The sequence below is a fragment of the Salvelinus alpinus genome, chromosome 32, assembly GCF_045679555.1.
Source record: "Salvelinus alpinus chromosome 32, SLU_Salpinus.1, whole genome shotgun sequence".
NCBI classification, from domain to species: domain Eukaryota; kingdom Metazoa; phylum Chordata; class Actinopteri; order Salmoniformes; family Salmonidae; genus Salvelinus; species Salvelinus alpinus.
Window position 1 is genome coordinate 14,714,961 of NC_092117.1, and position 19,772 is coordinate 14,734,732.

General features: G+C 41.4%; 1 protein-coding gene across 3 annotated transcripts in view; it reads left to right on the forward strand.

Annotated features, from left to right (window-relative positions):
- The window catches only part of rasgrp3 (RAS guanyl releasing protein 3 (calcium and DAG-regulated)), a 55,529-nt gene that overhangs the window by 16,076 nt on the left and 19,681 nt on the right, over positions 1-19,772 (forward strand). The window contains exon 1 of one of the 3 annotated variants that reach the window (XM_071379987.1): positions 838-1,510. The exons of the other annotated variants lie outside the window; for them this stretch is intronic. The gene's annotated coding sequence lies outside the window, so the exon portion shown is untranslated. Of the gene's footprint in view, positions 1-837; positions 1,511-19,772 lie in introns of those variants that run through there. 3 annotated transcript variants of the gene reach the window in all.

The window sequence follows — 19,772 nt, forward strand, 5'->3', positions numbered from 1 at the left end:
AGTCAAAGATCTTACATAATAGATGAAGTGAACTGCGTGACAAAACAGTGGGACCTACAGTACCACAATGCTTTCCAAAACAAGAAGAACTTATACTGATTCAGAATACAGAATGAGATGGGAAAGGGAGGACAGATGACAACATTGTTGTTGGAAACATTTTGAAAATGTCAACAAACCATTCACCATAAGTGTTGCGCAAATCCAAAACTGAGACAAATCTATTTGTCATATAGACAATGTTGCAACTTTTTTGATTTAAGGAATGATATTCTGTTGGACCAGACTAACTGCATTGGAGGGCAAAGACCTGAATCATTAGTAATCATTTTATCAAGATTTCTAGTCCCAAGAAAACCATAGCCATCGGTACACTCTTCTTGGAGTAGTTGAAATTGCTACCAACATCTTTTTTTCTCCATATATGAATGGATGCTAGTGTGGAAAAGTCACACATTGCCTCAATATTGTCTCTTTATGTCAAAAGGCTGCATACCATATGTCACCAGTATCATTGGAGTAAGAGTAACATCTTCATATGAGAGCAGACATTGAAAGGAAGACTTCTCCTGAGAAGTGGTAATGCAGTGTTAATGGGCGCGGATGTTCTGTAGAAGCCCATGGTCCATTGTTGCTTGTTACTTGCACGCCCAAGCGACAGGATATGCAGTCATTGTTTTTGTTTAGTTTTTAGTTTTTAGACTCTGGAGAAGACAAAACGATGTGTGCAGCGTCAGAGGGGGCTGGGTTTGCAGCATTCTCACGCATGCGCGCGCACACACACGCACACACACACATACACTGAAGTTGACTGAACACGGATGGACTCCCTAAGTGTCTGGTACATGCTAACTCTCTCTTTGCTGCTCCAGAGAAGGGGAATTGATTGGGATTCTATTGCTGAGGGCCAAATAGTTTCAGCCCCGTCGCTTTGAGTGAAAGCAGACATCTGTTAGCCAGGGTTAGTTCTCTGATGTATCTCTGGATATTTTCACTTGGTTTAAATTAGTGTCTTTGGTGGAGTGACCGCAATCCTTGAGAGAGAGATTGATTTGGTGAAAGAGAGAACGACAACAACCCCCTCCTCTTTAAGGTATTGTGACACATTTCCTGCCCTCCTCTTTTCCACTTTACCTTGTGTTGGCCCTATTTTTAGTCCAGCCCAGGGAAACAGTCAGGTAGAGGCAGGAAAACTAAGTTGGGAAAGAATAGGAGGAAGTCTACTTGCCATTTAGACAAACAATCAGCGGTCTAGCAGGAGTGAGCTGCTGCGCTTTACGTGGAGAGAGAGAGAGGGGACAGCGAGAGGTACAATAGAAGTGGGTCAGCCACAGAAAATACCAGAGAAGATACACAGTACTGGAGCAGTATGCTGGTGTTTCCAGTGAATGAGTATGAGTAGGAGCAGGCCATGCTCTTTAGGTGGATTTGAGTCTCCCAATCAGAGGCCATGTGTGGAAGGTGGTGGATCCAAGTCATCTACTGGTAGGACCTGACTGTTCTTCCTGAGGTAGGTGAGGCCGTGCTAAACAAAAGTTACATCTTCAGCTCTAACACAAGCTCTTCACTTTGTTTTGGGCAGTTGAGGCTGCTGAGTGGAGGACGGTTCATAATAATGTCTGGAATGGAGTCAATGGAGTGGTATTAAAACGTGATTTCCATGCGGTTGATACCATTCCATTGACTCCATTCCAGCCATTACTATGAGCCGTCCTCCCCTCAGCAGCCTGTATTGGTTTTGGGGTCTGGTTGTAGCCAGACCCCAACATAACCATAAACTTTTTGCTTTGTGACTGTTTTCAGTACCTATTTGTCCCTCTGCTTTTCTGACAAAGTTTGAACGTTCTTGCACTGTCAAAGTGACATTATGTCAGTGTAATCTGGCGAAACATTGTGATGGTGGTTAGCAAGGTGCGGAGAAGTTGGAGGACTCTGCAAAGGTTTATGCTTTCAACATGGTGGGGTTTTCTTTATGGATTATCTTAATTGGCTGCTATAATATGACTCCATTTGAGCATGTATGTGGGTTGAGCATTAGTTAATGTTTGAGCCCTGTTAGAATCCGCTCAAGCTGAGAAGTCAAGCTGAGCGTGCGCTATGCTCAGAATGTAGACCCCGATACCAAGGGAATGACGTTGCCTGAGATAAGAAGGGGCGCACTTCATTGAAATGACATCCACCTGACGCTTCCTCGCTCCCACAATGCATACCTGCAACAAGAGAGCCCTCTTCAACAGACCCTGCCTGATTAATTCACAGATCACAATGTTTCTTTTAATTGTATACACCAGTCTAAAAAATTAGGGCACAATCAGAGTGTGGACAAGATCAGGACAAAGAACAGATGTTAGAACCAGGTATTAACAGGGCTTTAGTGTCTTTTCTCTCTGTATTCTGTTGGAACATTTGCATAATGAACCCTTTGAACTTCTCAGATCTCTTAGGGGCGATTCCACGCCAGGATAGTCCGAAATAATTGAGGTATTTCAGATTGTTCTGGCAATTCTCACATAGAAAAGTAATTGGGAGAAAGGATGTTTGACATGCTTTTTACATGTGTATCACAAACCATCTTTCTGAAAATCAGGATGTAAGCGGGCATTTTAGACCCTATGGTCCGTGGTACCATACATGATACAGACAACATCTTGGTATACTACTTATAGTGTGCTCTAACTTATGGAGTATGTCTAGATTCTGAAATACAATTTTATTCATTTATTCAACGTTTTAAATATTAATATCTGTTTAAAATTAAAACGTTTTTCTTGAGATGTTCATATTTGTAATGTTTTTAAATTATTGCAATTTTTTTCCTTCAGAATCTAGACATACTTCGTATGTTAGCGCACACTTTGAGGAGTATAATGATACCAAGATGTCGTCTGTGTCCTGTACGGTACCACGGATCATAGGGTCTTACAGGAGACATGTTTAGGTCTAAAAAGGTCCTAAAATTGCCACTTTCATCATGAAAAAAATTAAATGTGTGATACAAATGTAAAAAGCATGTCAAACATCCTTTCTCCCAATGAAGTTTATATGTGAGAATTGCAAGAACAATATTTTCAGGCTATCTTGGCGTGGAATCTCCCTTAGTCCAGAGTTAATGCAAAGCGTGTTTTTATACTATATCAACTATATAAACAATTATTTAAGGTAATTTAAGTTGGGCAGACATGCGCATCATTTACCATAACGTGCGGCGCTATAACACACATTACATTGAAACATCCCGATAGTGTATTTCAATGTGTACATATGGGTTTGTTATTGTGTTGTTATTATGACCTCAGCCACTTCAGAGACATGGTTGGGTTGAGGTGTTTGGATCAATACAGTGGTGGTCAGGCGATGGTGATGGTGGTTGTTGTCAAGGAGGGATTGGAGAGATGTGTGTGTGTAATGAGGTTACTTTAGAGGATTAATCATATCCTTCTGAAAATAATAAATAATGGCAAACTGTTCCATATTTCTATAGTGGTCTTAAACCTGCTATATGAAGACACCCTTTGTGTTGAAATATACTTTTTTTTTGTACTGCAGTGCTAATCCTCAGCCCAAATGCGCCCACATTCATATACTGTAGCAGTGTGACTAGCTGATGGATTGCCAGTAATGACCATTGAAGTGTTAATGATGTCAATTAAAACACCGTCCTCTGTTGGTGATGTCAATTAAAACCCCATCCTCTATAAGTGATGTCAATTAAAACCCCATCCTCTATAAGTGATGTCAATTAAAACCCCATCCTCTATAAGTGATGTCAATTAAAACCCCATCCTCTATAAGTGATGTCAATTAAAACCCCATCCTCTATAAGTGATGTCAATTAAAACCCCATCCTCTATAGGTGATGTCAGTTAAAACCCCATCCTCTGTAGGTGATGTCAGTTAAAACCCCATCCTCTATAAGTGAGGTCAGTTAAAACCCCATCCTCTATAGGTGATGTCAGTTAATACCCCATCCTCTATAGGTGATGTCAGTTAAAACCCCATCCTCTGTAGGTGATGTCAGTTAAAACCCCATCCTCTATAAGTGAGGTCAGTTAAAACCCCATCCTCTATATGTGATGTCAGTTAAAACCCCATCCTCTATAAGTGATGTCAATTAATACCCCATCCTCTATAAGTGATGTCAATTAATACCCCATCCTCTATAAGTGATGTCAATTAATACCCCATCCTCTATAAGTGATGTCAATTAAAACCCCATCCTCTATAAGTGATGTCAATTAAAACCCCATCCTCTATAAGTGATGTCAATTAAAACCCCATCCTCTATAAGTGATGTCAATTAATACCCCATCCTCTATAGGTGATGTCAGTTAAAACCCCATCCTCTATAGGTGATGTCAGTTAAGACCCCATCCTCTGTAGGTGATGTCAGTTAAAACCCCATCCTCTATAAGTGATGTCAATTAAAACCCCATCCTCTATAAGTGATGTCAATTAAAACCCCATCCTCTATAAGTGATGTCAATTAATACCCCATCCTCTATAGGTGATGTCAGTTAAAACCCCATCCTCTGTAGGTGATGTCAGTTAAAACCCCATCCTCTATAAGTGAGGTCAGTTAAAACCCCATCCTCTATAGGTGATGTCAGTTAAAACCCCATCCTCTATAAGTGATGTAAATTAAAACCCCATCCTCTATAAGTGATGTCAATTAAAACCCCATCCTCTATAAGTGATGTCAATTAAAACCCCATCCTCTATAAGTGATGTCAATTAAAACCCCATCCTCTATAAGTGATGTCAATTAAAACCCCATCCTCTATAAGTGATGTCAATTAAAACCCCATCCTCTATAAGTGATGTCAATTAATACCCCATCCTCTATAAGTGATGTCAATTAAAACCCCATCCTCTATAAGTGATGTCAATTAAAACCCCATCCTCTATAAGTGATGTCAATTAAAACCCCATCCTCTATAAGTGATGTCAATTAAAACCCCATCCTCTATAAGTGATGTCAATTAATACCCCATCCTCTATAAGTGATGTCAATTAATACCCCATCCTCTATAAGTGATGTCAATTAAAACCCCATCCTCTGTTGGTGATGTCAATTAATACCCCATCCTCTATAGGTGATGTCAGTTAAAACCCCATCCTCTATAAGTGAGGTCAGTTAAAACCCCATCCTCTATAGGTGATGTCAGTTAAAACCCCATCCTCTGTTGGTGATGTCAGTTAAAATCCCATCCTCTATAAGTGAGGTCAGTTAAAACCCCATCCTCTATAGGTGATGTCAGTTAAAACCCCATCCTCTATAAGTGAGGTCAGTTAAAACCCCATCCTCTATAAGTGATGTCAATTAAAAAACCCATCCTGTATAGGCGATGTCATTTAAAACCCCCATTCTATATAGGTGATGTCAATTGAAAACCCTATCCTGTGTACAGTGCTTTCGGAAAGTATTCAGACCCCTTGACTTTTTCCACATTTTGTTACATTACAGCCTTATTCTAAAATGGATGAAATAGTTTTCCCCCCTCATCAATCTACACACAACAACCCATCATGATGAAGCAAAAACAGGTGTTTAGAAGTGTTTGCAAATGTATTAAAAATAAAATACTGATATCACATTTACATAAGTATTTAGACCCTTTACTCAGTACTTTGTTGAAGCACCTTAGGTAGCGATTACAGCCTGGAGTCTTCTTAGGTATGACGCTACAAGCTTGGCACACCTGTATTTGGGGAGTTTCTCCCATTCTTCCTTGCAGATCCTCTCAAGCTCTGTCAGGTTGGATGGGGAGCATCGCTGCACAGCTGTTTTCAGGTTTCTCCAGAGATGTTCGATCAGGTTCAAGTCCGTGCTCTGGCTGGGCCACTCACAGACATTCAGAGACTTGTCACTGTGTGCTTAGGGTTGTTGTCCTGTTGGAAGGTGAACCTTCGCCCCAGGTCCTGAGCACTCTGGATCAGGTATTCAATTTAAAAAAATATATATTTTACCTTTATTTAACTAGGCAAGTCAGTTAAGAACAAATTCTTATTTTCAATGATGGCCTAGGAACAGTGGGTTAATTGCCTTGTTCAGGGGCAGAACGACAGATTTTTACCTTGTCAGCTCAGGGATTCGATCTTGCAACCTTTAGGTTACTAGTCCAACGCTCTAACAACTAGGCTACCTGCCACCCCACTGTACTCTCTGTACTTTGCTCCGTTCATCTTTCCCTCGATCCTGAATAGTCTCCCAGTCCCTGGCGCTGAAAAACATCCCAACAGCATGATGCTGCCACCATCATGCTTCACCATAGGGATGGTGCCAGGTTTCCTCCAGACGTGATGCTTGGCATTCAGGCCAAAGTGTTCAATCTTGGTTTCATCAGACCAGAGAATCTTGCTTCGCATGTTCTGAGAGTCCTTTAGGTGCCTTTTATAAAACTCCAAGCGGGCTGTCATGTGCCTTTTACTGAAGAGTGGCGTCCATCCATTTCCACAGAGGAACTCCGGAGCTCTGTCAGAGTGACCATTGGGTTCTTGGTAACCTCCCTTACCAAGGCCCTTCTCCCCCGATTGCTCAGTTTGGCCGGGCGACCAGCTCTAGGAAGAGTCTTGGTGGCTCTCCCATTTAAGATTGATGGAGGCCACTGTGTTATTGGGGACCTTCAATGCTGCAGACATTTTTTGGTACACTTCCCCAGATCTTCCCCAGACGTACCTCATTTGCACTCACTGTATATAGACTTTTTGTTTTCTTTTGTTCTACTGTATTATTGATTGTATGTTTTGTTTATTCCCTGTGTAACTCTGTGTTGTTGTATGTGTCGAATTGCTATGCTTTATCTTGGCCAGGTCGCAGTTGCAAATGAGAACTTGTTCTCAACTAGCCTACCTGGTTAAATAAAGGTGAAATAAAACAATTTTAAAAAATCTGTGCCTCGACACAATCCTGTCTCGGAGCTCTACGGACAATTCCTTCCACCTCATGGCTTGATTTTTAATCTGACATGCACTGTCAACTGTGGGACCTTATATAGACAGGTGTGTGTCTTTCCAAAACATGTCAAATCAATTGAATTTACCACAGGTGGACTCCAATCAAGTTGTAGAAACATCTCAAGGATGATCAATGGAAACAAGGATGCACCTGAACTCAATTTTGAGTCTCATAGCAAAGGTTCTGAATACTTATGTAAATAAAGTATTTCTGTTTCTGTTTTTTTATACATTTGCAAACAATTCTAATAACCTGTTTTCGCTTTGTCATTATGGGGTATTGTGTGTAGATTGATGAGGAATTTTTGTTGTTGATTTAATCATGATTAAATCAAAATGATTTAATCATTTTAGAATAAGGCTGTAACGTAACAACATTTGGAAAAAGTCAAGGGGACTGAATACTTTCCGAATGCACTGTAGGTGATGTCAATTAAAAACCCTGTACTCTATAGGTGATGTCAGCAGGCATTTAGTGTCACTCATTAGGGCTGCTGTAGGTAGGATTAGTAAGGCTGCAGGCCACTATTCAGGCCATTATCTGCTCAGTGATCAGAAGAGACATTTGACTGGCTGGGGCGTGCATACACAAACTCTCTCTCTCTCTGTCTGTGTGTCTCTCTCTCTCTCACGCCTAACAGCAAACGGCTGTGGTGGGCAGCTGTTGCTCTCTTCCTGCCAAATCATTGAGCAAGGCTCTAGCCATGTGTGTCTACAACAACATCTGCCCTTTCCTCATCCTCTGTGTGTGCCCTGACTGTCTGCTGCATGGGCTCTGTTCAAATACTCCAGGTCTGGATGCCATACCTTATCCATGTCTGCTGTGTTTTTCTCTCCTTTTTGATGTGTGTGTGCGTGTGTGTGGGCCTGTGCAATCGGTGTCAAAGTGTGTGGATGTATGTGTACGTGCGGTATTGGGGGGGGTGTTGGTTTTCTGAGCAGAGCTCCTTTGATTTTCTGGCGTGTGAGGTCACATGGGGGCTGTGTTACACTGCTGCAGGCTGTGTTTACAAACAGGAGGAGGACCAGGGTACCGTACTGCACTCTACCATGGGACTCTACTGCAGCCAGAAGCAGGATGGAGCACTGGTCTGGTCGACTATATCTAAGATTGTGTAGCCTTTGGGAAGAATGATCTTTGCCCTGGACTTACTAAAGGCTGACATTGTTGCCATGCCTTTTGGTGGTAAGACTGCACATTGATGTATTAGGACATTTTCAGTGTTTATAATATGTTAAAGACAATGACTGAGATGCTTGTTGCACTGTTAACAGAGCATTTTGAAACAGACAGAAAAGGCTTATGTAAAACCTTGTTGTTGTTGTACATCTTACTCTGCTCTCTGTATGTACTATCTATTTGTTGTTGGTGGCTAAGAGACTGCTTGTATTGTTGTCTGACTTGGGGTTGAAGGGTGCTGTGTTTTGTTTTTGCCAGAGGTCAACAGGGCAATGTGCTCTCGCATCTCTGTGTTACAGTTGTCTGTCAGAGCAGAGGAAGAGAGTGGTTCTTTGATGCTGAGCTAGTGACACTAGTGGTCTGGCTAGTGACACTGGTGGTGTGTGCGTGCGTGCAAACCCCAGGCAGAAACACTTGCTTATTGTTGAGGGGACAGTACAAGTCATGCAGAACTGATCCCAACAAGGCAGAACTGATCCCAACAATGCACGGCTCTATTCAAACCAGCATGAGTGAGGAAACTTCAAATGCATCAGGGTATCCGTTCTTCTCATATGGATATTGAGGAGTAGTGGACCCTACTGCTGGTAAAGCTGATGCAGAATGTGACTGTAATGTCATATCATATTTGTCAAATAACATGTGTAAGTAGCTGATAATTCTTTGTATTTTCCTATGCTTTATACGGCAGATGGAACCATGTAATAAAAGGCAGCAGAATTCTAATACTGAGAAACAAAAGGTTAAAGCAGAGATTTGGCTTGGGGATTATCTAGGAAGAGGGAGGGATCATCATATTTTGGCTTGGGCTCATTATTTTTGGACTGTAACTGTTAATTACACATTCTCCAAAGAAGTATATAGAACTTTTCCTTATTCAGATCCTTTGTCTTTTCCAGTTGACAGGTGATGATTGTTGTTTCTGTCTGACTCTGAACTGTGTGGACAGAACAGAATGTACAGCAGAGAGTCATTCTGCTGACTGATGCTTCCTTCTAAAAGCTGAGGTTTGGGTTTAAGTCAGGATTCTACACTGTAAAAATGTCCTGTTGTTTTTACGGTAACTTACTGGCAGCCAGTTACCTGCAAGAAAAAAAGGTGCAGTATGTTACCGTACGGTATTTTACGGTATCCAATACTGTTACTATAATTGATTTACAGTACCAATAATGCTACTGTAGTCATTTTACGGTAACAAATACTTATTGTAATCTTTGGTACCGTTGTTTTACGCTAACTTACAGTTAACTGCACCGTTATCAGACTTAGGATTTTGGCTCACAACCTATTGGTTGGTAACTACTTGAATGTCCTGCTGCGCCACCAGGTCAGTGATAATACAAGAGAAAAATAAAGTATATACTGTATACAAGAACGTGAAAGTGGTATTGCTGTAAAATGACAGTATGCTGCTGTTTTCTCATTACAATACACTCTTGTAAATTATATTGGCTGTATTTTTGCGGCAACTCAGTAGCCGGTAAGCTATTATAATTTGACATGCTGTACAATCTTGTAAAATGGTGTACTGTGAGCACACTTGGGACTCAACATCTCCTGGGACTTGAACTCACAACCTCCTGGTTGCCAGCAACCGGAAATGTCATGCGACACCACCATATCTGTGGGTGTGATGGAGATTGGCCACAGACTTATTGGCAACAATGCATTTCTGCACTTTGCTAAAAGTTTCCCAAAATCAAGTCAATAATTGTGTGACTATCTGATTACACCAACGTAAAAATAGTAGTGCTCAAGGACACAAAGTGTGCATGAATGCTCTGTGGATTTGAACTTGCAACCTATAGGCGGGGAGTGCGTCAGTATTTCTGCAGTGGCACCAGGTACATATTTATTACCTTTAACATATTTTCACACACTCTCAAAATAAGAGTATAGTTTAGCAACAGCGTTGTTCCCTGGGGTATGAAAAGGTCAAAGTTATACATAAGAACTCACATGGCATTGGCTGTTCAGTATCTTTTAAAGTATTTGTGTTAACAATCTATTTTTATAGTACATTTTCTACGGTGGGGGCAATATGCTGGCGGGGCTCATTAGCGTATTTGGGGCATGGTCTAAAACATGTTGTTTCTGTGCCAACCGTTAGTGGAAGTGTTGTACCCGTTGTAGTGGTTTTATCGATATGTTGATGAAGGTTGATCACCTCATTTGTCCCATTTCCAGTTCTACAATCTAACGCAGTTCCACCTCCGACAGTGTCAAAACAACCGCTATGCGGATGTTGGCTAAAGCGGATCTGATTTAATAGAGCCATAAATCTAACCATGTATGAACTTTTAAGAAATATTCTGTTAAAGTAATGAAATACCAAGATTTTTTTTTTTTGTCAAGTTCCTTAAATGTGCTAAGAATGTTCCAAAGCCCATTGAACTATCCTGCACCATTCCCAGAAAGTTGCTGGGAATTTAGTGTTACCTAACTGGCAAACAGCAAGTTATTGTTAAATGTACATTAACTTCCAGTAATTTACTGTACTGTAACTGGAATTTTCAGATGACAACATTAGGCAAATTGATCAATAACCCACTTGCAACTAGCTGACAGTAAGTTACTGAAAATTAAACATTAACTTCCTGGTGACCAGCTACTACTGTGAAATGCCCATTAATCTCTTAACAGTGCAACAAGCTCTTACAAATAGTGCTTGTTTCCTTTGAAATGGGGTCTGTTTGAATAGAATAAAATTAACAGCTTTGTGAATTAAAAAAACATGGCATGCTAGCTCCATCCTGTTGGCGCAGGGGACTAATTCTATATATAGAGAACATAACATTCTAGGTTTGATCTCACTGATGCCGTGCCACAATAAAAAATAGGTCTGTTTGGGTACATCTGCCGTGGTGTCCATTTCGGCTCCAGGCATCAGCCGTTTCGTGCGGTAAATGCCTTTAAAAGCTGCATTGTTGGTTGTATAACGCACCTTGCGTTGAATCCTCGCCCTAGTCTATTTCAATGCGTACATATGGGTTTGTTATTGTGTTATCAGTTGTTATTATGACCTCAGCCAGCAACCTCAGCCAGCTCAGAGACATGGTTGGATTGAGGTGTTTGCATCAATACAGTGGTGGTCAGGTGATGGTGGTTGTTGTTGGGATTGTAGAGATGTGTGTTTGTATTGAGGTTACTTTAGCGGATTCATCCTATCCTCCTGATAATAATAAATAATAGCAAACTGTTCCATATTTCTTTAGTGGTCTTAAACTTGCTATATGAAGCAACTATTTGTGTTGAAATAGCTATTTTTCTTAGTACTGTGCAGTGCTTTTCTTTAGCCCAAATGCACCTATACTCACATAGCATGACCATTGAAGTGTTTTAATGTTGTGTAGAGAGTTGTCTAAATGGTAAAGTTTCCTGGAAAACAAAGAGATGACCTGCTGTCAATCAGTGACTCACAGAAAGAGACATGAAACACTTTCTTGGAATATGAACATTTATCAGAGGCAAAAGAATGATAGACATTCTGCACCCAAGGCCGATCGTATGGGACCCATGTAGGATTAGGAAAATCCTCGCAGTGCTGTGAAAAATAGAATTGTTTGGTTTAAAAAACTGCTATGGTTTTGAATCCACAAAGGACACTGAGCAATGATTTTGTTCGATAAAACATTTTATTTACAAACAAGCACCGTCCCACAGGGGACAAAATGGTTGAGTCAATGTTGTTTCCACGTAAATTCAACCCATCTATGTAATGACGTTGAATTAAAGTGTAAAACTGGATTGGATTTGCAAAAGTTCATTTCGTCTAATTTTCACCCAACTTTTAACATAAATACAATGACATGGTGAATTTTTTTGTTGATTTCACATTTAATTCACGTTAGTTGAAAACTCAACAAAATGTCAATCAAAACTAGACATTGAACTGATGTCTGTGCCCAGTGGGATGCCTTGGGCAAGTGACTTTGCAGTCCAAATCCAAACAATCAATCAAGTGTAGGAAACAAGTCAAACATGAAAATACAATAATATATGACCCTTTCCTGCTCCGTTGAGGCTTATTTGTTTCTTATAGGAAGTCATTCTGTTAAATTTGAATGGACATTTTCAGAACAAGCTTCTTTCCCTCTTATTTCCCTACTACGTGTTTCACTTGTGGTATGGATGGCATTATAGAATAGTGATACAGATTTAAGCAAGGCTGCTTTTCATTCCAGAAATGTTTTCACTTCCCTCCCATCTGACTTCATTCACTCACATTCACATATACAATAGTACTAGATATTACTAAATAGGTGTCAATACCTAGTTTCCGCCATATTGCTTCCACCTATCTGCTCCTATCAGATCTGGACAGGGGGAGTGACTAAGGTGGTATAGAAGGGAGGAATTATCTGTGGAATGAGATGCAGCCTGAGCCTCATATTCCCTGACTTCCTGTTATCTGGCATCTCGTTGGCTGTTTGGGGTTAAGCTGTGGAGGAATCATTGGGTGTCCCTTTGGAGAGTAGGGATGCCTGATTACCACCTAACAACAGACAACTAATCCATTCATTGATTCATATCCTCTTAGAGGTGTGGAAGCACAGGGCAGCAGACTCTTCATGTAAGGAGCCATGTTGCACGGTTCTGTACATCACTGCCCCTGTGAGGCTAACCAATCAGCCCTGGATGTCTCGCTCTGGTTGGAGAAGACGTTTGGTTACAGAGAGGTTTTGGAAGGTAATTTGGTTGAAGACAGGTTGTACAAGGTATTTAGTTGAGGAGAAACTTTAGAAGGTATTTTTGTGGTAATTTCTTGTTGATGTATTTTAGCATGCCATTGAGATACCATACTGCTGTACAACAATATACTGCTCACATTTGATGCTGTTGATCTGAGCTCAGAGCTTAGGGCTCTGTGACATGTAGCATGTAATCTAAGCACCCAGAGGGTGCTCTTAACATGACCGGCTATGTTTTACATCACTACTCAAAGACCAATAATATCATGGGTGTATATAGAAGACACAAGGGATGTTTACCCCTGGACCACAAACTAAACAGTAATTTGGTGTCATGTAACTACATCATGTTAGAGAGTCTCAACGTCAACAGTGAAGAGGCGACTCTGGGATGCTGGCCTTCTAGGCAGAGTTCCTCTGTCCAGAGTCTGTGTTCATTTGCCCATCTTAATATTTTCTTTTTATTGGTCAGTCTGAGATATGGCATTTTCTTTGCAACTCTGCCTAGAGCGGCCAGCATCCAGGAGTCGCCTCTTCACTGTTGATGTTGAGACTGGTGTTTTGCGGGTACTATTTAATGAAGTTGCCAGTTGAGGACTTGTGAGGCATCTGTTTCTCAAACTAGACACTCTAATGTACTTGTCCTCTTGCTCAGTTGTGCACCGGGGCCTCCCACTCCTCTTTCTATTCCGGTTAGAGCCAGTTTGCGCTGTTCTGTGAAGGGAGTAGTACACAGCGTTGTACGAGATCTTCAGTTTCTTGGCAATTTCTCGCATGGAATAGCCTTCATTTTTCAGAACAAGAATAGACTGATGAGTTTCAGAAGAAAGTACTTTGTTTCTGGCCATTTTGAGCCTGTTATCGAACCCACAAATGCTGATGCCCCAGATACTCAACTAGTCTAAAGAAGGCCAGTTGTATTGCCTCTTTAATCAGCACAACAGTTTTCAGCTGTGCTAATATAATTGCGAAATGGTTTTCTAATGATCAATTAGCCTTTTAAAATGATAAACTTGGATGAGCTAACACAACGTGCCATTGGAACACTGTAGTGATGGTTGCTGATAATGGGCCTCTGTACGCCTATGTAGATATTCCATAAAAAATCTGCTATTTCCAGCTACAATAGTCATTTACAACATTAACAACAATGTCTACACTGTATTTCTGATCAATGTGATGTTGTTTTAATGGACAAAAAAATTGTTTTTCTTTCAAAAACAAGGACATTTCTAAGTGACTCCAAACTTTTGAATGGTAGTGTATATGATTTGACCATGACAGTTTACAGGTAACACCAATAATTTAGTTTCAACTTGATCAACAGCCATACCGTTCATTACCAGATTCAGCTAAGGTCTAAAACTTAGGGAATGATTTGTACTAAATACAAAGCTGTTAGTTTTAGAGATGTTTAGGACCAGTTTATTACAAAGTTAGTTGGAAGCACATATTGTGTATGCTGTAGCGTTGAGATTTCCCTTCACTAGAACTAAAAGGCTTAGCCTGAACCATGAAAAACAGCCCCAGACCATTATTCCTCCTCCACCAAACTTTACAGTTGTCCCTATGCATTGGGGCAGGTAGCGTTCTCCTGATTCCAGATTCCCGCTACTTAGCCATGGATATCTATTTCATGAAGCTCCCGACGAACAATTCTTGTGCTGACGTTGCTTTCAGAGGCAGTTTGGAACTCGGTAGTGAGTGTTGCAACCGAGGACAGACAATTTTTACGTGGTATGCGCTTCAGCACTCTGCAGTCCCGTTCTGTGAGCTTGTGTGGCCTACCACTTTGCGGCTGAGCCGTTGTTGCTCCGATATGTTTCCATTTCGCAATAATAGCATTTACAGTTGACCGTGGCAGCTCTAGCATGACAGAAATTTGACGAACTGACAGTGCCACATTGAAAGTCACGGAGCTCTTCTGTAAGTCCATTCTACTGCCGATGTTTTCCTATGGAGATTGCATGGCTCTGTGCTCAATTTGAATAGACCTGTCAGTAACGGGTGTGGCTGAAATAGCCGAATCCACTCATTTGAAGTGGTGTCCACATACTTTTGTGTATACATAGTGTGCATTGACCCAACTTGGAATAGATGTTGAATTGACGTCTGTGTCCAGTGGGAGGTCATGTGGTCCTCTAACTCAGTTGGTAGAGCATGGTGCTTGCAATGCCAGGATTTTGGGTTTGATTCCCAGGACCACCAGTCCGTAAATTGTATGCAAGCATGACTGCAGTCGGTTTGGATAAAAGCGTCTGCTAAATGGCATATCATGTAATGTGTCTGGAAAAAATGTATTTTCCATTTGACAGGTGATTATGTTGGTTCTGTCTGTCTCTGCACTTTGTAGTCAGAATAGAATGTACAGCAGAGAGTCATTCTGCTGACTGACGCTTCCTTCTAAAAGCTGAGGTTTGAGTTTATGTCAGGACACTACCGTACAACTTTGTGTTTACAACAGTTTTGACCAATAAGCTCATCGCATGCTTTGGAAGGTTTTCTGAAGTTGACAATGTGAACTTCAACTCAGAGTCACAGATGAGCACAACATGTATGGTATATCTGTGTATGGTACAGTGAGGGAAAAAAGTATTTGATCCCCTGCTGATTTTGTTCGTTTGCCCACTGACATTGAAATGATCAGTCTGTAATTTTAATGGTAGGTTTATTTGAACAGTGAGAGACAGAATATCAACAAAAAAATCCAGAAAAACGCATGTCAAAAATTTTATAAATTGATTTGCATTTTAATGAGGGAAATAAGTATTTGACCCTTCTGCAAAACATGACTTAGTACTTGGTGGCAAAACCCTTGTTGGCAATCACAGAGGTCAGATGTTTCTTGTAGTTGGCCACCAGGTTTGCACACATCTCAGGAGGGATTTTGTCCCACTCCTCTTTGCAGATCTTCTTCAAGTCATTAAGGTTTCGAGGCTGACGTTTGGCAACTCGAACCTTCAGCTCCCTCCACAGATTTTCTATGGGATTAAGGTCTGGAGACTGGCTAGGCCACTCCAGGACCTTAATGTGCTTTTTCTTGAGCCACTCCTTTGTTGCCTTGGCCGTGTGTTTTGGGTCATTGTCATGCTGGAATACCCATCCACGACCCATTTTCAATACCCTGGCTGAGGGAAGGAGGTTTTCACCCAAGATTTGACGGTACATGGCCCCGTCCATCGTCCCTTTGATGCGGTGAAGTTGTCCTGTCCCCTTAGCAGAAAAACACCCCCAAAGCATAATGTTTCCACCTCCATGTTTGACGGTGGGGATGGTTTCTTGGGGTCATAGGCAGCATTCCTCCTCCTCCAAACACGACAAGTTGAGTTGATGCCAAAGAACTCCATTTTGGTCTCGTCTGACCACAACACGTTCACCCAGTTGTCCTCTGAATCATTCAGATGTTCATTGGCAAACTTCAGACGGGCATGTATATGTGCTTTCTTGAGCAGGGGGACCTTGCGGGCGCTGCAGGATTTCAGTCCTTCACGGCGTAGTGTGTTACCAATTGTTTTCTTGGTGACTATGGTCCCAGCTGCCTTGATATCATTGACAAGATCCTCCTGTGTAGTTCTGGGCTGATTCCTCACCATTCTCATGATCATTGCAACTCCACGAGGTGAGATCTTTCATGGAGCCCTAGGCCAAGGGAGTTTGACAGTTCTTTTGTGTTTCTTACATTTGCGAATAATCGCACCAACTGTTGTCACCTTCTCACCAAGCTGCTTGGCAATGGTCTTGTAGCCCATTCCAGCCTTGTGTAGATCTACAATCTTGTCCCTGACATCCTTGGAGAGCTCTTTGGTCTTGGCCATGGTGGAGAGTTTGGAATCTGATTGATTGATTGCTTCTGTGGACAGGTGTCTTTTATACAGGTAAGAAACTGAGATTAGGAGCACTCCCTTTAAGAGTGTGCTCCTAATCTCAGCTCGTTACCTGTATGAAAGACACCTGGGAGCCAGAAATCTTTCTGATTGAGAGGGGGTCAAATACTTATTTCCCTCATTAAAATGCAAATCAATTTATAACATTTTTGACATGCGTTTTTCTGGATATTTTTGTTGTTATTCTGTCTCTCACTGTTCAAATAAACCTACCATTAAAATTATAGACTGATCATTTCTTTGTCAGTGGGCAAACGTACAAAATCAGCAGGGGATCAAATACTTTTTTCCCTCACTGTATATCTGGAGTCAGAGCAGTAGTGGCGTTGCAGACCTTTGGTTGTTAATTTATCAGTGCCCCTCTCAACTTATTGAAGTGTGACCCTCCAAGGCTGCATGGCTTTTTCCATTTATCTGGACGCTGGCTCTGTGCCCAGCTGTAGAGGGGCAAACTGTGTGACTGCACAGGGAATTTGAGGTTTCATAAACCGAATAAGAGGTAGAAATCTTCTCTGCACAAAAAACAGAGGATTTTAGACCAATTTTTATGGCTTTCGTAGTTGCTTCAATACATACAAGTCCATTTAGTGGAGATCACGTTGCAAATCATGATGGAAAACAGTGGTGCTTTAGAAAGATCTTATCTGTGAGGAGTGCTGCTGTTAGGGCCTTTAACGCTTATTAATCAACTGTAATTGCTTGAGCTAAACAAGCTTGGGCATATCTGCCATGGTGTCCATTTTGACACCAGGCATCAGCTGTTTCGTTTCAGTGCAGTGATACACTATTGGCTAGGGAATAACGTAACAGATACTGTACACACTTAATTTCCACCGAGTTGAATGTTGATCAAATCTTCCTCATGCATTTCCTCTTCCCTCTGCATAGACTATTGACCTACACTGAGTGTGTCAAATATTAGGAACACCTTCCTAATATTCAGTTGCAACCCCTTTTGCCCTCAGAACAGCTTCAATTCGTCAGGGCATGGACTCTACAAGATATTGAAAGCGTTCCACAGGGATGCTGGCCTATGTTGACTCCAATGCTTCCCACATTTGTGCCAAGTTGGCTGGATGTCCTTTTGGTGGTGGACCATCCTTGATACACACGGGAAACTGTTGAGTGTAAAAAAAACAGCAGTGTTGCAGTTCTTGACACGCTCAAACCGATGCGCCTGGCATCTACTACCATACCCCATTCAAAGGCACCTAAATCTTTTGTCCTGCCCATTCACCCTCTGAATGACACACATACACAATCCATGACTCAATTGTCTTAAGAATTATTCTTTAACCTGTCTCCTCCCCTTCATCTACGCTGATTGAAGTGGATTTAACAAGTGACATCAATAAAGGATCATAGCTTTCACCTGGATTCACTTGGTCAGTCTGTCATGGAAAGAGCAGGCGTTCTTCGTGAATTTGTGTATTCATCAATATATCAATGCACATACCGTATGTGTACATCAGTTCGTTAAATTTCAAATGCTCAAAATGTGATAGGTAGGAGGCTTGAGATAGGATTGAAGTAGTTAGCTGGACATGAATTTGCATTGCAGAGTTTGTACATTTTTGGGTACTATGCCTTGATTTATGTTTGTCCCGAGTATTAATTAAGGCCTAGATTCAAATCGATCAAGCGTGAACTGGCGATCATCGACCCCCGCATAGCTGGTGTTTCGGAGATGTAACTGTGTTGGAGCTGCGAAATCGGTGAGCAGCTTCTCTTGATCATTGTCATGAAGCAACACCCGTCCCACTCCCAGGCTATATAGAAATAATGACGCTCAAATTGAAAATCATTAAACAAAATAATGAGGATTTACATAAGCCTCATCGATGTCCAGATTACATCTCACATTCCAATGTTTTTTTGTAGACAAGGTTGCATGGGATTTCTCTGAATGCGACTCAGTGCAGCCAATGGCAAATCTGATTGAATAGAGCCTTAAGAAAGGTTGCCTTCAGTCAAGGCCATGGACGTCATTCATTTTAACACTAACAAATATGAATCATACCTGAGGGATACATACTAGTCAGTATGGTAACACATTCAGCATCTAAGATATTATCAACTCCGTCTGCAGATAGAGCTCACTAATCTCCTTACAGTCAAGAGACAAGGGCTTGATTCATTTCCAGAAAAGCATGTGCACACACATGCCCAAATGCGCGCACACACACACATACACACACACATATATCCTACTCCTGACCCTAACCCCCACCAACAGCCCTAGTTATGATATTGACATAAGTGTCGCATAATCAATTACAAGGCTTGTGGATGACGTCTTGTTTGCACCTCACCAAGGTGACGGCAACAGATTACACACAAAACCATTAACAAGTTCCAAATCAACAGGGACTTGGTCCCCTGCTCCCACAAAGCACCTCTAATCCTTATTCACTGGTTGATGATTTGTTTTGCTTCGAGGCTTAGGCCAATCTCAACCAATCCCAATCAGCAATGGTTTCCAAAACAACCGACCAAACCTACCGATGACGCCACCTCTGATGTCATCACTACAGACAACTCGCTCTGCTATTTCAACCTTTATTGTTGTGTTGTAAAATCTAATCTGGAAATCTAAAACCCTAGAACAACATCCTGAAATGTCCTTTTCTGTACTTAACTTACTTTGTGTTGGCATCAGTGGTGATATTGTATGAACTGACAATCACTGATATTCATCAGGCAGAGAGAGAAACCACTGTATCCAGATTACATAAACCCAGTCCCATTGTAGACAGATATAGTCTTGTCCGGCTTACTGGGCCAGAAATTATGCAATTTGTATGGAATCATGAGCTGTTACAGTGGTACCACCCACTGAGCACATCAGAAAGTCATTAAAAATGTATGGCTGCCATGGGAGTTCTCAGAAGATGGTCCCACTCCTGCAGATGTGGGGATCAGAAACCTGCTGTGGGAGATGGTGAGGGGGTATTGAGGAAGTGAAGAGGATGGAGGAGAGGAGCATGACGCTGGAGAAATCACCTCTTTTCACTAGCCACTGTAGTTTATTGAAAAACCTAGTATAGCATCCATGTAGTGGTA